Source organism: Acanthopagrus latus, chromosome 4, assembly GCF_904848185.1.
Source record: "Acanthopagrus latus isolate v.2019 chromosome 4, fAcaLat1.1, whole genome shotgun sequence".
Taxonomy (NCBI): Eukaryota; Metazoa; Chordata; class Actinopteri; order Spariformes; family Sparidae; genus Acanthopagrus; species Acanthopagrus latus.
The window spans coordinates 8,510,948-8,530,955 of record NC_051042.1 but is presented as its reverse complement, the minus strand read 5'-3'; the positions used below and the strand labels follow the sequence as shown (position 1 = coordinate 8,530,955).

At 39.9% G+C, this 20,008-nt stretch overlaps 2 long non-coding RNA genes across 2 annotated transcripts; one reads left to right on the top strand and one right to left on the bottom strand.

Annotated features, from left to right (window-relative positions):
- Positions 1-9,849: 9,849 nt before the first annotated feature.
- LOC119017724 lies at positions 9,850-11,209 on the bottom strand. Its single transcript, XR_005074532.1, has 3 exons — positions 10,510-11,209; positions 10,169-10,304; positions 9,850-10,056 (listed from the first exon to the last, which is right to left on the bottom strand). It is a non-coding gene; the product is annotated as an uncharacterized LOC119017724 (long non-coding RNA).
- LOC119017725 lies at positions 10,170-14,221 on the top strand. The gene is made up of 3 exons (XR_005074533.1): positions 10,170-10,400; positions 10,513-10,559; positions 13,888-14,221. It is a non-coding gene; the product is annotated as an uncharacterized LOC119017725 (long non-coding RNA).
- The last annotated feature ends 5,787 nt before the right edge of the window (positions 14,222-20,008 follow it).

Sequence of the window (20,008 nt, the reverse complement as noted above, 5' to 3'; positions counted from 1 at the left end):
TATATATATATATATATATAGCTGGAGCACAACACAATGTTGCAAAGTCTGACAATGGAAGGAGAAGGAATTTGACGGCGTCAACGGCAACAGAGAAGAGGAAGAGGAAGAAGAGTGAGGATGTGTGGCGGAGGAGGTGGGAGGCAAAGCAGAGGAAATGGCAGAAGAGACCGAGGACATATGCGCATTCCTAATGAGATAAGAGCCACACATGTAGACCACGTTCTCAATTATGGGCTGACAATGGCCAATCAAAGGGTGAAGCCAAATGTTGAGAGAACAACTGTGTCCTCAATCATTCGGACTTTTTGTCGACAGAAGAGAGATGTAATTTAACAATAGGCACTGTACTGTAATACTGTATAGTTTCTGTAATGCTTCATACAATATTAGAGTATTCCACTTGCATTTTACAATATATAGTAAGTATGCTTCATACAGTGACATTTTATCCTACTCAATTTTGTGTTTTGCATTACTATGTTTTTTCCACATAGGACTACAAGACAACTTCACAGTGGTGGCAGAGGTAGTGATGTTGTAGATTGTAAGTTGTTTTTACTGTACTGAATCTGTAGAATCCGTTCATTAAAATGATTCGTTCAAAAGATTTGTTCACCGAATTGTTCAGTGCTCTCCAACTCCCTGAACTGATAAACAGCCAAATGATCCATCATTCAGTTTATGATTCAGCCCTGAGGTTCATGTTCACTTACTGAGGGATGGTGTGCCCACATACTATACTACACATAATTCGCTGGAGACGCCACACTGCTTTGAGTGGTATACATGCACTAAAATTATTACATTGTGAAAGTGTCCTCTGTGCACAGTGACACAGCGACAGTTATGTGTGCAGTAGGTTTGCGAATCATGAACCAATAACAACGCAAACATGAACCACGTCTTTGCAGTTCTCTGTGCGCAGGCGAGTGAGTCCCCACCCGCACGCTGGCTGCATCGTTCGCTGAAGATTCACGCGGCTGAGCTCAACTGAACTGTGAGAGGAATGAATCAGTTCATGAACTGATTCCGTTCAGTTCATTCACTCAAAATACTTGTTCGTTCGAACAACACGTTCGTGACCGACACAACACTAGGCCCCTTTTCACACCCACCAGGAGGGGTTATTTGCATCATGGTTGTAGAAAACAATGCCATAAGACTAAGGGAGATAAAGAATGCCATTGTAGAGGACAACAACATCTTTGAAAACATACAAACAGTCAGCATCTCAACCACTGACAGGGTGCTGAAAAGACACCAAATGAATATGAAGTAGTTTTATGCTGTTCCATTTGAAAGAAATGGTGAAAGCATGAAGGAGCTGCGCTACCAGTATGTACAGGTAAAACATGTATGAATATGCAGTAACTGTACCTCACAGTAAACAGTACAACATTGTATAGTGATATACCGTACAGTAAGTGTGACTTTTACACATTTGCTATGGCTGTAGAAAAGAAGATGCAATATATGCTGTATACATTTGATGTAACTGTATCTTTTCCAAAACTAAAATGCATGTAATTCATAAGACTCATTTTTTTTGTCTTCTGAATATAACATATAATGCAACCGGAAGAAAGTGAACCACTGTACAACTATATCTACATGGATGAGGCTGGCTTCAACCTAATGAAACACAGAGGGCGTGCTCGAAATACCATTGCCCACAGAGCTACAGTTGATGTGCCCGGCCAACAGCGCGGGAACATAACTATGGGTGCTGATATCTCTGAGAATGGTGAGAACACATATTCCCATTATTGGGCCAAACAATACAGAGCGTCTTTTCACCTTTGTAGACACTCTCTACAGGGATCTCATCCCTGAACAAGAGAGGGGTTAGATTGGAGAAGACTTACCAAAGTACAGTACATGATAGTTTGGGACAATGTCAGTTTCCACTGCTCCAACATCATCAGACAATGGTTTGCGACCCACAACAGGATGCTGATGGAGTTCCTCCAGTGGCGTGCACAGACTTTTTGAAGGGCAGGGGTGAAAAGAAAAAAAAAGTGCACATACAGCACGTTCTCGCCACTGAAGAGGGCAGTTGTATTTTGGCAAGCAGGAGGGCATTTTAGCATGGGTTTTGGCTCCCAAGAGGGCACTTTAGTGTGTGTTTTTCAATAACTGGGGCAAACCCCCCTCATGGCCCAATTGTCTAGAGGTGTAGGAAGACTGCACTATAGTTTTCCCTAAGGAGACTGTCCTATGTTCACATTTCTACTTTTGTTTTTTTCTTTGTGCGATGACATGGTCTGTCAACAAATAACAGTACAAACAGTAAAAGCATGAATGTGAAACTTGTCCAGTCTCTTGCTATCAATCTCCCACATACACTTAAGGTGTAACTTACAGTATACAATAACTGTCATCAGAACTTTATCCATAGTTTACATCAGAACACCCCTTCAGTGTTGAGAATAAGACTAAAAGACTTCAGACTAAAATATGACTACAACTAAATGTGTGTGTGTGTGTGTGTGTGTATGTGTGTTATTCAAAAGACTAAGACTAAATCAGAATTTGCTGTCAAAATTAACACTGAAGGTGGGTCAGGCATAACAAATGATACTAAATGGGTTTCACCTTGCAATATTATTAAAGGAATCATACTAAACATAACTATTGCTATTAGTCATAACATCTGATATACCTGTGCAAAATCATGCTTTTATAAATCATGCTTTTATAAATCTGAAAATATAAATCTTTATAAATCTGAACCAATGTTCAGTTTTTGATGACATTATCAGAAAGGTGTTCATTCTACTTTATGTTATTTGTTGAGGTCATAGTGGGTGGTGCTGTGCTGGACTGCATTATCTTGACAATTCTTGCTTATATTTTGCCTTCAAGTATTTTAAGGGAGAGGGAAAGATATCAAGAACAATGATGAATATAATGCACCCCAGTACAACAGCATCCACTATGACTCTTGTAATAATATAAACATTATAAGAGGAATATGAAGAATGATCACCTTTTTGACAATGTCAGCTTAAACTAGAAATATATAAGTTTTATAAATGAAGAATGTATGGCAGAGCAGTTGAACTAGATTGCACAAGTGTGCCTTGTGACATGGGTGTTGAGTCTATGTATATTAGTAACTGTAATGAATATATAGTTAATTAATAATTAGTAATCATACAACATTGATGCTGCATGCTGCACATCAAAAGGACAGAAGAGCAAGGACCAAAGATCTTATAGCTCAGGAGTGATGATGACAAGGATGTTACATGTCTCTTGTTAATGATAGCCGGGTTCTGGTAGTTGGTCGAACAGTGATGTTTGCTGGATACAGGCAGGTGGAGAGGCAGTGATGCTGTCTTTGTCCTGAAACACTTTCAGCTGTTCTGGCATTGCTTGATGTTGAACTTAGGAAAGACAATACTAACCATGCCAAACCATGAAGGTGAAAAAGAACAGTGGCCTGTCATTTTGTATTCTTTTTTTTTTTTTTTGCTTCAATCTGCAACCTCAAAATTATAAATCTCCCGATGATCTTCTATTCAGAAATCCTTCAGTGTCCTACAGACGGGGAAATTTGTTTGTCACAGCAACGACAGAATATTACAAAAACAGAAACATATTACAAGAACAGGAACAATAGTAGAAATGCGCAATAAAAATTAAAAAGGGAAGAAATAGACATATATACATATTTACATGACATAGTGCAAAATTAACAGTAAATATGGAATAAATCTGGGTGTTAAGGAAATTGACCAGATAGTGGAAAAACAGAAGTGACCTTGTGCATACTACACAGTGCAGAGTACAGGGTGGGGTCTATAGGCTATTGGGAGCAGTGCTGGTTGTACAGTCTGACAGCAGCAGGAAGGAAGAACCTGCGATACCTCTCCTTCACACACTAAGTGTGTATCAATCTGTTGCCAAAGGAGCTGCCCAGTGCTGAGATAGTGTCCTGCACCAGCAGTGATGACAGCTTCTCCATCATCCTGCTCTCCCCCACCACCTGCACTGAGGCAAGAGGGCATCCCAGAATGGAGCTGGCCTTCTTGATAAGTTTATCAAGTCTCCTCCTGTCTGTTGCCGAGATGCTGCTGCTCCAGCAGACTACTCCATAGAAAATGGCTGATGCCACCACAGAGTCATAGAAAGAGGTCAGGTGTGCCCCCTGCACCCCAAAGGACCTGAGCTTCCTCAGCAGATACAGTCTGCTCTGACCTTTCTTGTGTGTCTCTGCAGTGTGATCAGTCCAGTCTAGTTTATTGTTCAGGTGAACTCCCAGGTACTTGTCACCATCTTAGCATTTTACCCCAGAGCATGATGGCAGCTTGCTGGGGACTGCCAGAGCTTCCTTCTCCAACACACCCACTGCATTTGGAAGCTCCATGAGGGAGGAACCAGTCTTTGTCCTAAACAGTTCTTCACTGGTGGTGACATCATAGACTTCTTGGGAGGGGTGGCAGTTTGCAACTTCCCTTGGTTTTTGCATTGTTTTTCCTGTTCTGTGTTCTCTGTTTTTAATTAAAACAATCTTAAACTTATAAACTTACCAGTGGTGTGGTATTTAAAAAGTGTGCGAAAGTGCAAATGCATTGCTTTTCTTCTGTCTCTGTAAGAATAGTTAACAAATATTGATAGAATTCTGAAAATATTACGATTTTACTGCTGTCAACGACTGTACAGGTTTGGTAAACTTAACAGAGTTCAAAGCAATTAACACAAGCATATAAATGTTGCAAAGCAAAGCATTTATTGGCCAGCTTTTTAACTTCTGTTGTTGCCACTCTCTTTTAAGGAACACTAGTTGGAAGTCTCTAGTGCCCTCACTTCAATAACCAATCAGAGAGCTTATTACATCCATAGCAAATCTGCATTGTTTACTTTGTTTTACCAGCGCAAGGACCAAAGTGTCACAGAAAGGGTACATGGAGGGGCTAACAGGAGAAGCTAAATGAATAAGCAAATGGAATAGCTAATAGGAAAAGGTAAAGCAAAGGCTGAATGGAAATGCAGATAGAAAAGGAAATTGCCCTTATAAATTCCCAATTATAGAATATACAGAATATACATCCTTAATTCAATTTGTGAATCCAGCTATTTATTTGTCATTTTAAACATTTCAAATATATCGTGTTTCAATTATTTAATCTATTATTTTTTCATGAATTCATAAATGCATTTTTAAATGATGTAATTGTCATGAGTTTAATCTTGTTTTTGTAAATCTCTTTTTAATTTGGATATTTATTGATGGATTAATATTTCATTTGCAAACTCCTCATTTTATTGCCCATAAAATATCAAATAATGAATTACTCTGTAATTTAGTCAGTTTCTTAAAAGATGAACACATTAATGTGTAAACTAATTTATTGATGCCTTAATATATTGTACAGTTAGTTAAATGAGTTTTTACTGTTTCTGTGACATTGTGGTCCTCCATAGTCTACAGTCTTAAGCTGCACTGCCTTTAGAATTCTTAAAGGTTACAAGATAGATAGATTAGTTATCAGATGGCAGCAGAAAACTGTTCACCTGTTCCACCTTAACTCTCCTCCATGTTACGTCACATTCAAACTTAAGTAACTAGTATGACTGAAAAGGCAAGTGCTAGAATAAAAAAAAGAGGAGAGGGAAAAGAATGGAAAAAAACAAAGAATTAATGAATACTTAAAATAAAAAGAGAATCTCCATTATGCCCTTTAAAGTCTGGTATGTAGAAGTAAAAAAAATACCTTTATACTGAGAAGCAATGATCCTACAAGTCACAGTCACCTTGAGGCCCTTCCTTCCCTCATGTTTTCTAATTACAGTGTTGTGGCACTACAACTGTGGTTTCCTGTCAACTACTTCTGTCCAAGACCTGGTGATTCGTAGGCCCTGTTCCCACCTTGTATTATCATCCATTCTTTGGATCACAACAGAACAGCCTTAATTACAGGTGGAAACACACTGAGGACATCAGTCTGCAACAGCAAAGAGTGTGTGTGAGGATGTGACAAGAATCCTGCTTGCAGCTTGTTATGATGATTTCAGTGCATTTATTTTTGTTGATCTTAGCTCTGAATTTTGAGGAAATGTCTCTTCAAAATTCCTATGCTTTGTCTCACAATGCCGTTTCAAATCTTCATCACAGTAGTCTCCTGGCCTATTAAGCGCATGGGTCATGGGTGCTGGTTGGAGGGAGAATGAATGCAAATTCAGTCCATTTTTCTTTGAATTGCTGAATTTCACTGACACAACCCTAACCCACAATTCTTTTAGCAGTGAACTTGGAACACGCCATTTTCGTGCAATCTAGGCTCCTACAGCCGGCAAAATGTCAATATGTGAACTGCTCCAAAAACAAAAGTGAAAATTAAAAATTGCACTCGCAGCAGTGAGTGACTCAGCTGTATGTGTATCGTTGGCATGGAGACAAGTCCCGGTAATCACATGTTGATCCGACCAAAACTCATAGTGAAGGAATAACAGTTTGGGGGCCACAAATAGGAGGCCGGCAGGCCGGGCCGCCTATTGAGGACCACTGGTCTATATATTATTGAGACTACAGATGTGTAAACACATACAGACTTGGCCTTCTTCCACTCTGTGTGTGTGTGTGTGTGTGTGTGTGTGTGTGTGTGTGTATGCGCGTGTGTGCGCGTGTGTTACATTACACTTTGTTTGTTGACATCATGTCATGATCTGTCAGATTCTGTGGTGGATATTTTGTGCTTGTTTTTTTTGTTTTTTTTCTTTTGTTGTGCCTGCAGAGGTGCATTGAGAGGGTGGGTGGAGCTGTCCAGTTACTGGGGCAGCTGACACACACTCACTTGCAGCAGGTTGGCAATCAGCACCTGCTGATAAGGTCTGCTATTCATGCTGCTTGCTACAATATGATTTTGCCACTTTGTTGTTCAGTACTAAGTAGTAACTTCTAGTATTTTCGTGTTGCTACTCCTGGAGATCTAACAATTCTCGTGTTTTCTCTGCATCCAGTGTTCACCTGCACTCCTACTACCAGTGTTTCCTGCTCTGGACATCCTGTTCTCAGCACCTCTGCAGCCAACAGCCTTACCCTGTGCTCACCAGAGTCTCAACTCGACCACACATCCACCAGTGCCGACGTGAGCTACCTCTCCTCCATCGACACACTCCCAGAAGGGGACTCAGCCTGGGACGCTCCACATCTTCACTTGCAACTCCTTGTGAAGTCAACAAATTACATTGTACTCAACTCCCTGTCTCATTGTCTGCTTTTGGGTCCACACTCTACCAACCAAGCGTAACACATAACCTGGTTTCCTCAGCAAAAGCTGTTTCTGATTCTTACAGGTTTTTGATCATCAAGATAATCCAAATATCAACAGAATCAGGGCCATTTGGGGGCCCCTATTTTGTCAAACTATGATGAATGGATTCCTAACTCTTTTAAGTGATCCACAAAGATGCAACAACCTATTACATTTTAAGAGGAAAACAGGCTAGAGCCGTGATAACCTCTCTCAAATTAAAATCAAACATCTTAAGTTGACCTACCCAACCAGGTTGAACTGATAGAAAATGATAATACAAGGTAAACAATGGGGATCCGCTATAGGTCAATAAATGAAACTAATGCAGTGTTCCTCAAAAATGTTTATTTTAAATTGTAAAACATTTTTAAAGTTTAACATGGACCTGGTCAGGTGGTGCTCAAGGCAACTGTGTTGCTTGCAGGTCCACAGCTCCAAAATATTTCAGAATTGCTCCAGCAAAGACAAAACTCCTCAGGTTACAAAGCAGAAGAGATCTTAAGCAAATATTCATACTATTGAATTGAGTTATGTTACACACATGCAGAAATTCCTAATCTGTTTTTATATTAAACACTGCAATATAAAGTACAGTGTCCCTTTAAAGCATGCACCCAATTTCAAAGCTGTCACTTTTAAGCAGTTCTGGACACATTGTACTTGTTAGAGTTATAAAATAAAGATAGATGACTGATGAGCACTATGTGATGTTGAAGGAATGTTGTGTATATTTAACAGTGTATTACAAAGTGGATTACTTGTGCCTAACTAATAATATGGTCTTAACCTATATTCTGTGGGCAGAAATGATGGTCATATACAGTACAGTTTACTTTAAATTTACTTTAATTTGTGTTACTATGATTCTTTTGCATAAAACAAAGTAATACATCAAAAACTTAACTAAACTGTTGGCAAATTTGTTCAACTTAGATTGTCACAATCAATATTCTAATAAATATGGCAAAGAAAGACTGCAAATAACTCAGTAGAGTTAACAATGATCCAGTCAGAGCAATGATCCACTGCCACAATAGTCCATAATAATCCACAATAGGCCTAATATGTGTTGTTTAGCACACTTCACATTATTAATATACATTAATCATAAAAATAATCCAGTAAGTAGTAATATTACATGGGAAATAATGAACAGCAGAGGAGGTCTATGACGGAACAATATCTCCCACTGGCTGAGGATTTAGCAGACATGACAGACATCTGCTTAACAACACACCCTCCCTCCCAGATGTAATGCCAACACACTGGACCTGCTATAATTCACTAAAACGGGTGTTACTTCAGTCAATCAGTTTTATTATACATGTGACATTTACATTTTATTTTAGCCCTTTCCTAAAGCAAACACTGAAGCTAACTAAAAATTTGGCATTAAAGCTAGCCCCTCCACCCACATCATGACAAAAAACCTTACCTTTATCCTGTGAGCGTTTTTCTTCATCAAGTTTCTTTTTTCTACACCAGATAAATGGTTCGTTTTGATGCCATGTCATGAATGACATGATGTAGCACTGGTTGTCATAGCAATGCGGCATGGTAGAGACCAGATCTGACCAACCAGCCGGCATACATATTGCTTTGGCTCGCTTGGTACCTCAGTGGGGATGCTACCAAAAAAAGAGCCAGGTACTTTTCACCCCTTTCCAGCAGGTCACTCCTCAGATACTGAGACTGGACTTGCAATTAGAGCCCCCCCCCCTCAGTTTTACTATGGTTGAGTTCGAGGTGATGCGCAGCTGTCAAAGCGGAGATGTGTGTGGATATTGCATCCTCTGTGGAGTGGTTTGGACGATAAGCAAACTGATATGAGTCATGTGATGCAGGGAGGCTGACTGTGATGTGTGGTTTGACAAGCCGCTCACTTCACTTCACTTCATCACAATTAGTGTCAATGTGATGGGGTGGTCATCGTTCAGGCAGGATACAACTGATATCTTTGCTACTGGTATTATAGTGGATGTTGTGAAGCATCTGGGGACGATGGCCTGACTGAGGGAGATGTGGAAGATGCCAGTCAGGATATCCGCTAGCATACCAGTGCAGGTTCGAGCACACATCCCGGGATGTTATCCGGACCTCCCGCTTTCCATGGATTAACCCTGGTTAGAGTCCTGCGTATGTCTGCTGTGTTGATGGTGTGGGCTGGGCTGACAAATAGTGGAAAGGGACCAGCCCTCCCTCTGGCTGTTGGGTTTAGTGCTTCAAAGTGTGCAAAGAAGTTGTTGAGCCTGTCTGGAAGAGAAGCCTCATTGTCGTTGACCCCCTGCCTGGACATGTAATCTGCCAGAGCTTGGACTCCCTGCCACATCTGTCTGGTGTTTCCTGTGTCAGAGAGGTGTCCCTGGATTTTCTCTGCATAGGTGCCTTTTGCAGCTTTGATTCCCTTTTAGAGCACAGACCTGGCAGAGTGGAGAGCAGTCATATCTCCCGCGCTAAAGGCTGCATCTCGGGCACCAGCATAACAGATAGATGATTGAAGCAACTGAAGTGGGGGCGGGGCGTTGCCTTGTATGCATCTGTTACAACCAAGTACCCTAACTGAAACACAACAAGGAGCAAAATCAAAAGGAACACATGTCTAGGGGTATTTATTCACCAAAATGGTATTAAACAGGGAATTTAAAGGAAACCAAAAATGTGAAAACAAAACAAAAGCAGGAAAATGGCAGGCGCGACAGGTGGCATGGAAGCACCCCTGAGATGAGAGAGAGCCCAAACACTGCAGGAAGACCTGCTCTTATAGGTAGAGGCTCCACCCCATGATTCACACCTGAAACACATAAGCAGAGAACTAGAGCAGCCAACAGAAAATACAAACAGGGAGAACTACATGTGGAATGATATGAGAGCAGTGTTAAGAGACTAATGTGGCATTTACACACCAGTCTTTGTTAATATAGGTGCACAGGCCCCCTCCTCTACTTTTACCAGCGGTAGCTGCATCTCTTTTCACTTAGAAAGTCGTCATCGCCTCCAGCTGTATGGCCGCATCTGGGATATTTTCCTGGAGCCATGTTTCTGTGAAAGCAAACACACAGCAGCTTTTCCACTTTTGTAGGGAGAGAAAGGGGGAGAGTGTGAGGTCAAATGTGGAGAAGAAGTCAATGAATTCAGGTGAGTGTTGAAGTCTCCCAGGACAACCAGTGGAGTGCCATCGTCAGGCGAGCAGCTCAGGAGTGCATCCATCTCATCAACACTAAATCTACAATTCCCTCTTACTCACCAGCAGTAATGTCACAGCTTCTCTTTCCTGGACAAAATGTATCTGAACAGGTGAGCACTGGCTGCTATTTTTTTGCTGACTTGGCTCCACCCTGCTCCTAAGCCTATTGTTCTCAGGTGACTTGGGTGAAACTGCCTGTCAATACTCTGTTCAACAGAATCACAACAGTTTACCCCAAAAGTATCTAGGCAAGATTAAATATTACAGCTAACCTTCCTCTCAGAATGCTTAACACTAGATTTACAGTTCCCTCTTACTCAACAGCAGTAACTTCACAGCTTCTCTTTCCAGGACAAAATGTATCTAGGAATGTAGTTAGATGAAGCAATGTGCAAGAAGTACATAAGGTCTCAGCTTAGTGCCTCTTTATCACTGACTGCAGCTTCTCCATGTCCATGTGTCACATCACTCCAATGTAAAATTGCTTTAAAGTGGCAAGAGCTGAACTGCCAGAAAGTAGAACAGTTTTGTTAAATTTTTTAAAGGACGGATACAACTATGATACACTATATTCTCTTCAATACGTGTTAATTTAGTTTACAGAAGTTTACACAGTGAGGAGTTAATAAGTATGGACTATGTTAACACAAATCAGGGGAATCTGTTTGGATGGCCCACCTGTTGTCATAAAAAATATTGATATTTGGCTTATGTTATCTGAAGAGAAAGAGATATGACATACTGCGGTACTGATAGTTTGTCACCCACCCTTGTTCTGTGCCACTCAAAGCACAGGTGTTTGGTTGTGTTTTTCCACCTTGCAGTGTTTTTGCCTAAATGAGGATATTTTTCCATGTTTGACTTTTTTTTGTCCAGTCACATGTGTATTTAAGGTTGTGGTGCATTCAGCTCTCAGAGCCAACATAGAAAAACATTGGTAGGTAAATAAATCATCCTCCTTGTATTTGCACTAATGAAAGGTCAATTAATGAAACTAGAGAGTGACTGAATGTTGTTCAGGAATTTGCATTGTTTTACATATGATGTCATTAAATGTTTCACTAGATATTTTAATTCCACGGCTAGTTAAGCAGGGTCAATATTTCGTCTGGTGAGCATTCTTAAAGGTTTGTTGGAGGGTTTGTTGAAATGAAAATCTCTTAGAAGCCTGTGACTGTTTTTGTACACCACTAGAGGGAGGTATAGGTCAGCAGATATTAGACAGGTTAGAGATCTGATTTCCAGCAGCAGGGGGCAGACAACCAGTAGCTCCTACTCCTGTGTTGGCCTTTAATTACTTTTTAATTTGTGTACACAGCTGAATTAAGATTGCAGGATATTAGAATTATTAGAATGGATATTGGGGCTTTCACTCACTGGAAACTATCAATGAAATTCAAAATGTTTTAGTCTTTCTTCATCGCATCAGTCTTCATAGTCTTAATAATGATTACATACTGATAACTATGTGGAGCCTGTCATTTTCCTTTTGGACATGTTTTGGACAAAAACAGTCTTTGATGAACATGTTTCGGTCCATTGAAGGAAAAAAATGCCTTGTAAAAGCAGAAACTTTCTCTCCTCTGTCCTCCTCCACGTTTACTTCTGTCCACCTCCTCCAAGTATTTAACAAAAGTCATCTGCTGTCCGCCTGGCTGCTGTGCCGGGCAGTATTACCCCCCTCATATTCCTCAGTTTCCCAAGCACCCGTGGACAATCCATTTTCTCCACCCTGCTCTGCCTTATCCTCTAGTTCCACTCCCTCCCCCAACCCCCCCACCAGCCCTGATCCCCATCCCAAGACTGCGAGATGGGATCCAGTGTCAGTGCCCCAGAAAGACCCTTCTCTCTGGAACATGTGGGGGATCGTCCGCAATGTTGTTCAGAGGGCTCAGTTTCAGTGTTTGGGGTTCTCACAGTAGTGGAAGTATGCATTGCTTCCCAGGTGCTGGCTCATAGCTTATCTAAGTTTCAAGATACTAATCAGCTGATGTAATCTCACAAAAAGCAAAATAATTGTTAGGTTTGCTTATATTTTTCTGGGTTGTAGAGATGAGAACAGTCTCACAAGGATTTGAAGGATATTTACTGTTCATTACTATTTGTGTCTTTTCACAGATGTGAATGTTGTTTCTATCAGTTGTGATAATATCATACACACTCAAGTAACATGTATCTGGAATCTTTGACCACAGTTACTTTGTTTTGTTATCAAAGCTGCACAAATGATTACCACAGAAGCAGTTTTGAATATTTTTGCCAGGAGTTTGTATGTATGTATGTATGTATGTATGTATGTATGTATGCATGTCTATCTGTGGCTGTGGACAGATGCGGTCATGAATATTTACAGGTTTGTATTGAGATCCAAATCACAGCACATTTTAAGATTGTTGTTCAATTTCAACATATTGGCAAGTGTAGCGGCTTGTTTGATCTCATCTCTCTCAGTACCTTTCTATTAACAATGGATCCACTGAGTAATTGTGAAAGGTGTTGCATATGCAGACAAACCCAAAGATAATGGTGATCACCCACCATAGGTCCCCTCAACCTACAGTAACTTTCCTGTTTGGTTGAGTCTCACCGTTCTCATGAACCACGTTTCAGGCAGCAACAGGCAGCTGTTTTTTGGGGGGTTTTGTTGTGTTTTTCTCGGAGAAAAGCTTTGATAAAGCCACTGTACACTATCTGCTTGACACCAAACCACAGACAGACACGACTGACCATGATTTGGAGCTAAAGAGAAAGAAATTTTTGAGTAGGTGGAGACCAAGAACTGGCCAAGGGAGATTGAGTACTGGATAGAAAAATGGCTCTCAATGAATGCTAATGTTGCTCCATCTCGATGGATGTCAAGCAGATGTTTGCAACTACAACAATACACATAACAGATGATGTGAAAATCTTGGGTTTTACTTGTTCCATTGCTGTCAGGTGAACAGAAAATAATAACCCAGTAATCTCCACAATGCAAATCAACTTCCAACTTGTCTACCTTGAAGTTACAGCTATTGTCAGTGCAACTTCACAGTGATTCTGTCTATAACAGAACCTGTAACCTGTTTTTAAGCTAACATGGCCTGATCCTGATTCTTGAGACAATTCTGCTTATAGACCAATTCACTGTGATGTTGCTGTAACAACAACAGTTAAGAGACGTGTTGTAATTTTAAGCCAATAACTGTAACATTTTAAGATATATAGTTAATCATAGTGGTTTGACCTATTTGAAATTTCTGCTGTGATCAAATAATGTACTGTATTGTTTTGCTAGCACCTTTGATATCTATCAAACTGTCATGATCCACATCATGGCAGCCCTTCCTTCTCCCTCAGGTGTGTGTGCATTGTCATTCCCTGTCTGTATTATTTCTCATGTGTCTCTCCCCCTGTCTGTTCTATGTGTGTGCATGTGGGCTTGGTCTCCTTCCACAGGCAGTGCCAGGTGAATCCACTACTGTAATCAACCTCCTATAAAGCTGTTGGATTCCCTCCTGCTTGCTGCCAGATTGTTTCATCCGTCTACATGGTTGTGTGTGTTCTGGCTCCTCTGTGTTTTTGACTTGTGTCCAGTTGATAAGCTTGCATAGCTAATATCCCTTGCAGTCCCTTGTGTTTGCTACTTCCCTGCCTGCCTGTGGACCTGCCTGCTGTTTGCCTGTTCTCCTGTGTTCCTCTCCGTTTGAGTTTGAGCCACGTTTGGATCCTGGGACAATGCACCACCCCTCCCCCTTGCACTTGTTTGCACTTTTGAACATTAAAAGACTTGTTATTCACTGTTAACCTGTTGTTTGAGTCATGCATTTGGGTCCAGATTTGGTACAAATCATAACTGCAAACTTGAAATATTCAGATTCCATCTCTTTATTCAAGACACTGACACTCATGACACTTGTTTGATATTTTCATGGTTCACCTTTGTTTCCACTTCCATATAAGTTTTGCTAACACAAGAGTTTGTTTACAAACTCTGTTGCAGTGTTCTAATATCAGCAATGAACCAATAGATAATAGATATACTGATTCATATTGTGACCCAAAGAAGTTTGTCCACCATTTTATTTTTTTCTGTAATTGTGCCTTGTAGTAGTCCCAGGGTGTGTTCAGGACAGATCATATTTTCACCTTGCATTATTAGCACAACTTTAACCACTGAATGGTTTGCTCAAAATGTGTCACTTTGAATGCACCCAGCCTGAACTCATGCAAACACACACGCACAAATGTGCACAAAACACACACAGGAAGATGGTCAGATCATTTTTTGATGGGTAGATTCAAGCTTTTAGGTCTTCATGTTTTGAAATCAAATACATTTAAAGTCAGTCTGTCTGAAAGGCTTTAGGTGTATTTCAGCAAACTGTTGGAGGAATGGCTTCTCACTTTCCTCAGTCTGTTCTGTATTTACCACTGAACAGTCACTGAAAGTGGTCCACTGCTTCACAAAAATAGCCCTAACGATGCAAGTTGCTCCAGATACAGATATGGCTCTGTGGAGGAAGCTGAGCAAGTGCTCCACCTCTACAGATCAACCAGGTTCTCTGCTGAATATTGTCGCCTACATGCAGCACATAGGAGGGACTGAAATAACCCATTGTTGCCCTCTCTGAGTGGTACTAGATTTCTGCAGCGTGCCAGAGAAAAATGATAGGGGCCACTTGTCAGAACTAGGTTTTTTAGCTCCTAAGTAATGAGGAACAGCTCTGCAAGCTCACTAATGTACAGTAAATGTGATGGGTGGGTTGGATTGTTGAGTTATGCAAGGCTTTCAGCCCTCTGTAATAGTGCAATACTTTGGCATGTTGCGTAACTGATTTGTCCTCCTCGCTTTTTCAATGTGGGCCCAGCAATACTTCCACTGTCCCTCGTCCATTTCCATCCATGCCCTTTAACTTTGCATTGCAGTATTACATCTATTAATTCACCTCTTCAATAACTGAAAGCTTTTTTCAGCCAGTGTAGTGCATGCCATTTTGCAGCAATGCAAATTTTTAATCACTGCTGAATGTGACAACCATCTGTGTGGCTTCTCCATTTTATCATGCTTAAAGAAAGGAAAGAAAATCAAATATAATCAAAATTAAAACACCATTAACCAAAAATCCTTTACCTGAATGTTTTTGTCAACTGAATGTTTTTGTCAACACATTTGGACATTGGGGATGTTGTACCTGTGTGTCTAAAATTATCTTTCTGTGTCTCTAGCTGGTGGTGTAGCAGTTAAAGAGTCCAATTGAGGTTGACTCGGCTGCACACATCTCTCTTGAGTAGGGGTGTCATGATTCTCCAATTCCTCGATCCGATTAAATTTTCGATCGTAAGGTCACGGTTTGATTTGATTCTTGATTTTTACATGTATTTTTTTAAAGCACAGGTTGCTATGGCATTTTTAGACTAGATTTTCATGCAATATAATATCTGACCTTTGTTCGCAATGTACCACACTACATTGTCAAATTTAAAACATTTGTTAACAGCATAATGTAACAATAACTTATATTTTCAGTCAACTGGAAACTTAAACAAAATAACCTGCCATCTAGTTTCTGTAGAGCTTGCAAACTGTGGCTTTTTTGTCAACAACACAAACGTTGTCAACATAACTCACTGGAGATCCTGTCTATGGGTCTCCAGTGAGTTATCATTGTTGTTAGAGTAGCGTAGCCCCTTTTAGGAATAGGGTTGTGCCTGAGGTGCATGCATAAGGTCCGAGTGGGTGAGTGAGAGTGAGGGAGTGCACATACATGTGGACAGTGAATGAATGGGAGGGGAAGGAGAAGCGAAAGGAGTAGCAGTAGTGGCGACAGCGATAAAGTGTACTGCTGCAGTTTGGCTGTGAATAAAGGCAACAGCTCCTCACGATACAGCAAAGTTCCCTGGTATTATTTCCTGACCAGCTTAACACGTGAAAGGGGGTTCACCCTAAAGATAAACACAAACTTCGGCCATGGAGTAAATTACTCCCCTGTGCTTCCTGACCACAGTCCAGGAGCCGAACAAGAACTATGCTGTTGTTTGACTGGCTGCAGTTAATAGCTACTGGCTTAGCTAGTAGCTAAGTTAGGAGGTTGACTTGCAGCGCTTCAACATGTGTGTGTTTTTTCCCCTTGGCAAGCCGACTGGACGTGACATGGGGGTGTGACAGCATCGACGATTCCATTTTTTAATTTGATGTTCAAGATTGTGACTTAATTTCAGTCGATTTTGATTTAAAATCGAAAGCTTGACACACTTACTCTTGAGGCATGATGACAAGATACCCTCTGGAAACAAGTCCTGCTCAGTGAGCCATTTAGTCTCTTATTGAGTTACAAATCTTTATTTTTCTTTAAATCTAGTCCAATTTTATTCTGAATTATTTTTAGAAAATTCCCTTTGTCTTTAATGCACTTTGACTATCACCTTAAAATTTGGTAAAATCTGCCAGGTTGCTCCTTTAGTACCAAACAATGGCTCATAAACTTCTCTTAACATTTACACCTGAACCAGCTCATTAGCAAGATTTTCCCAAGCATTGTAAAGGATTGCTTCACTGTAATTACATTAAGAATATTCTCTTACTTACCTCAATCAACACAGTTGTAACTAGTTTTTATCTGGACTATTTCTTTAATAGATAGTAGTTCCAATCACCTTAAGTAAGGTCTTTGGATTATCCTTCAAAAAAGAGATATACATTTTATTTTGTTTTGATTCAGTGTAGCAAGAAAAAAAATGTAATTCACCTCCATTGTAGAAATGTTAGAGACAAATATCAAGACAAAGGTCAAACTATCGGATGGCTCAATAATGCAAGAGGTGAGTGAGAAAAATGTTGTTTTGTAATGTTGGCAAACTCATCAGTTAAGAAAAGGTTGATTTTTTTTGGTTAATTTTAATGCAGAACAACTAGTCAAGAGGGATTTCTTCTGCAGTGAAGCTTTCATGTTATCCTCCCATCATCCCATTACTTTATGTGTCTGTTCAAGGCTCATTGGTGTTGCTTCACCTTATACTGATTATTACAAGGCCTCCAAGGAAACAGACTGGATCAGATGGTACTGCTGCTGTGGAGTTGAGCACAGCAACAAGAATAGTTGTAAATCATCCCCTCATAACCTTAACATCCGTGTGTGTGTGTGTGTGCATGCGTGCGCGTGTGTGTGCACGTGCGTGTGTGTGGAGGGACGTGCACATGGATATAGGGCGGCAGGGGCAGAAAAAGGGCAGTACATTTTTTTCAGGCCTTAGTAACACAATATGTAGAGTAATTATTAAACAGTACTTATAGAAAGCTAACTACTTGGCTGTGCATCCTGTGTAGCTGTGAGTGATATGCAAGTGCCATTTCTTTTGTGTCAACAAATTAATGTTAACATGAGTTTATTCACATTATCATAATACTGAGGTTTAGAAGACATGCAATTCAGCGGCAAATCCTAAAAAGCAATGAAACACTGGTTTATTATTAGGCTATTTACTGGAGAACAAGTGCAAACTAGAAATACAGGCTACACATCTAAAAATGTGACAAAAGCAAAAAACTACTACTGTGACTGCTACTGTGAATATTAGTAGGAACAGCAATGTTTACAACAGCAAAGTCACAGTTAACTCAATACCTGGAAGAAGTTTAAGATTTGTGGCAAGATAAACAATTTATACAGACAGCTGTCAGATTATTAAATTATTCTTAACTCTCATCAACAAGCAGTTAGTTTAACAAGCACAAATGGGCGCTTTTTAAAAATATAACTCATATTTAAGTTGAATAAGTAGAAGGCGACTTGTTAGCCCCTAAAAGGAAGTTATGGTAATGGATTTATAACTCACAAAGATTCAAGTTGCTCCACTGTCACGTCTCATCTCATATGTGTGTGGTGAAGTTCTCGATAAGGCAACTGCTTCTCTCTCTCTCAACTCTCTAACCCTAACATAAACATATACATAACATCAAGACTGATTTACAACAATTTAGATTTACATTAATTATATATATGGTATATACAGTGTGTGTGCGTGTGTGTGTGTCAGTCACTCACTGTCCCTCAGGTTGTGGCATGTAGATATATACTGTGCAGCAAGATATGCCCTGTCTCCTTCTCCCAGGGGTATTCTTAGTTTTGATTTGTTATTCAGCTCTTTGAAATCTGAGATTATAACGCCCGATTTTTTAAGATGAATGTTTTTTGTGTAGTTGAATTTTTCACATTGTAGGAGAAAGTGCATCTCTGTGGATGCCATGGTTTTTTGTGTCTTCCAGTTTGGATTGTCAGTTTGTGGTCACTGAGCCTGTACATGGTCAGGATCTGTCTCTGCTTTCTATCTCTGACAGTACAGAGATATTGTGCTAGTTAATAATCTCTGTTTAGGGCCAGATACCATTCTAATCTACCTTGGCTTTTAGTTTCTTCTTTCCAACAATCCAGATAGGTTTCTTTGCATTGTGTTATAATTTGCTTGACTCTGATGGAGAGCAGTGTTGTTGTGAGGCTGGTCAGACTGTGTCTGTGAGACGGCAGTTAGCCTCAGTACCAACTGACATAGGTGACTCTTCTCTTCTGGGCTCAGCTCTTGAGTTTCTCTCCCCAGAGCGGGGCCGCAGCGGACAGAGAAGCAGCTTTAGGCTCAACACACACACAATAACCGTGGCGTTTTTATACCGCTGTTTTTTTACATGCCTTTGCACAAGAGGAATTTACTTATTCGTTAAAAAAACACACAGAAAGGGCACTTTTCAATATGAGGCAAAAAGGGCAGGGGCTCAGGCATCCCTTGGGCCCTTTGTGTGTGTCTGTGCATGTGTATGTGTATTCTTACAGAACATGCTTGTTAATGATATGTCTTTCTCTCGTCTTTACTTGCATTTGTTTGGTATTGAGGTAATGTAATAAAGTAACATTAGTTTTATATTGTGGCACTTGGATTACATTACTGACAAAAAAAATTAACAGCTAATTGATAACTGTATTGGAATACATTTTATAAAGTACCCTTCACACCTCTTAATATGTTGGAAAGGCTGAAGCGTGTGTGTGAAAATATACATCTATATATCCTAAGTATCATTGTTCTTTTTGTTGGTTTTTGTATAATTATGATTACAAACTCCCTGCACCTTCCAACACTCCTACTTCCTATACGTTGAGTATCACTTGCAAAAGAGGAGACACACAGTGAAAAAGTAATTTTCTGTCAAATCGTCTATAGATGATAATATAATATCAGATGATAATATGATATCATATATAAAAATAAAAAAACAAAAAAAACAAAAAGAAAAAAAACAAAACAAAAAAAAACTGACAAAAAATTGGATGGAATGAGGCTTGTAAACATATGGCTTTTTATTTAATTTGAATGAATATTGTAACACTAAACCAAAAGAAACATGTACGCCTATCACGCCTATGGTTTTTGCTCCTTTTTGTTGTTGTTTTTTTTTTCAACAACTCCAAGCAACAAACAAACAGGATCTTAAATTTGGCCCATTGCATTTAAATACAGTATGAAAAAAATATATACAGAATAAAGAACAAAACCAGAACTGTAAACTATGGTGAAATAATCAGACATG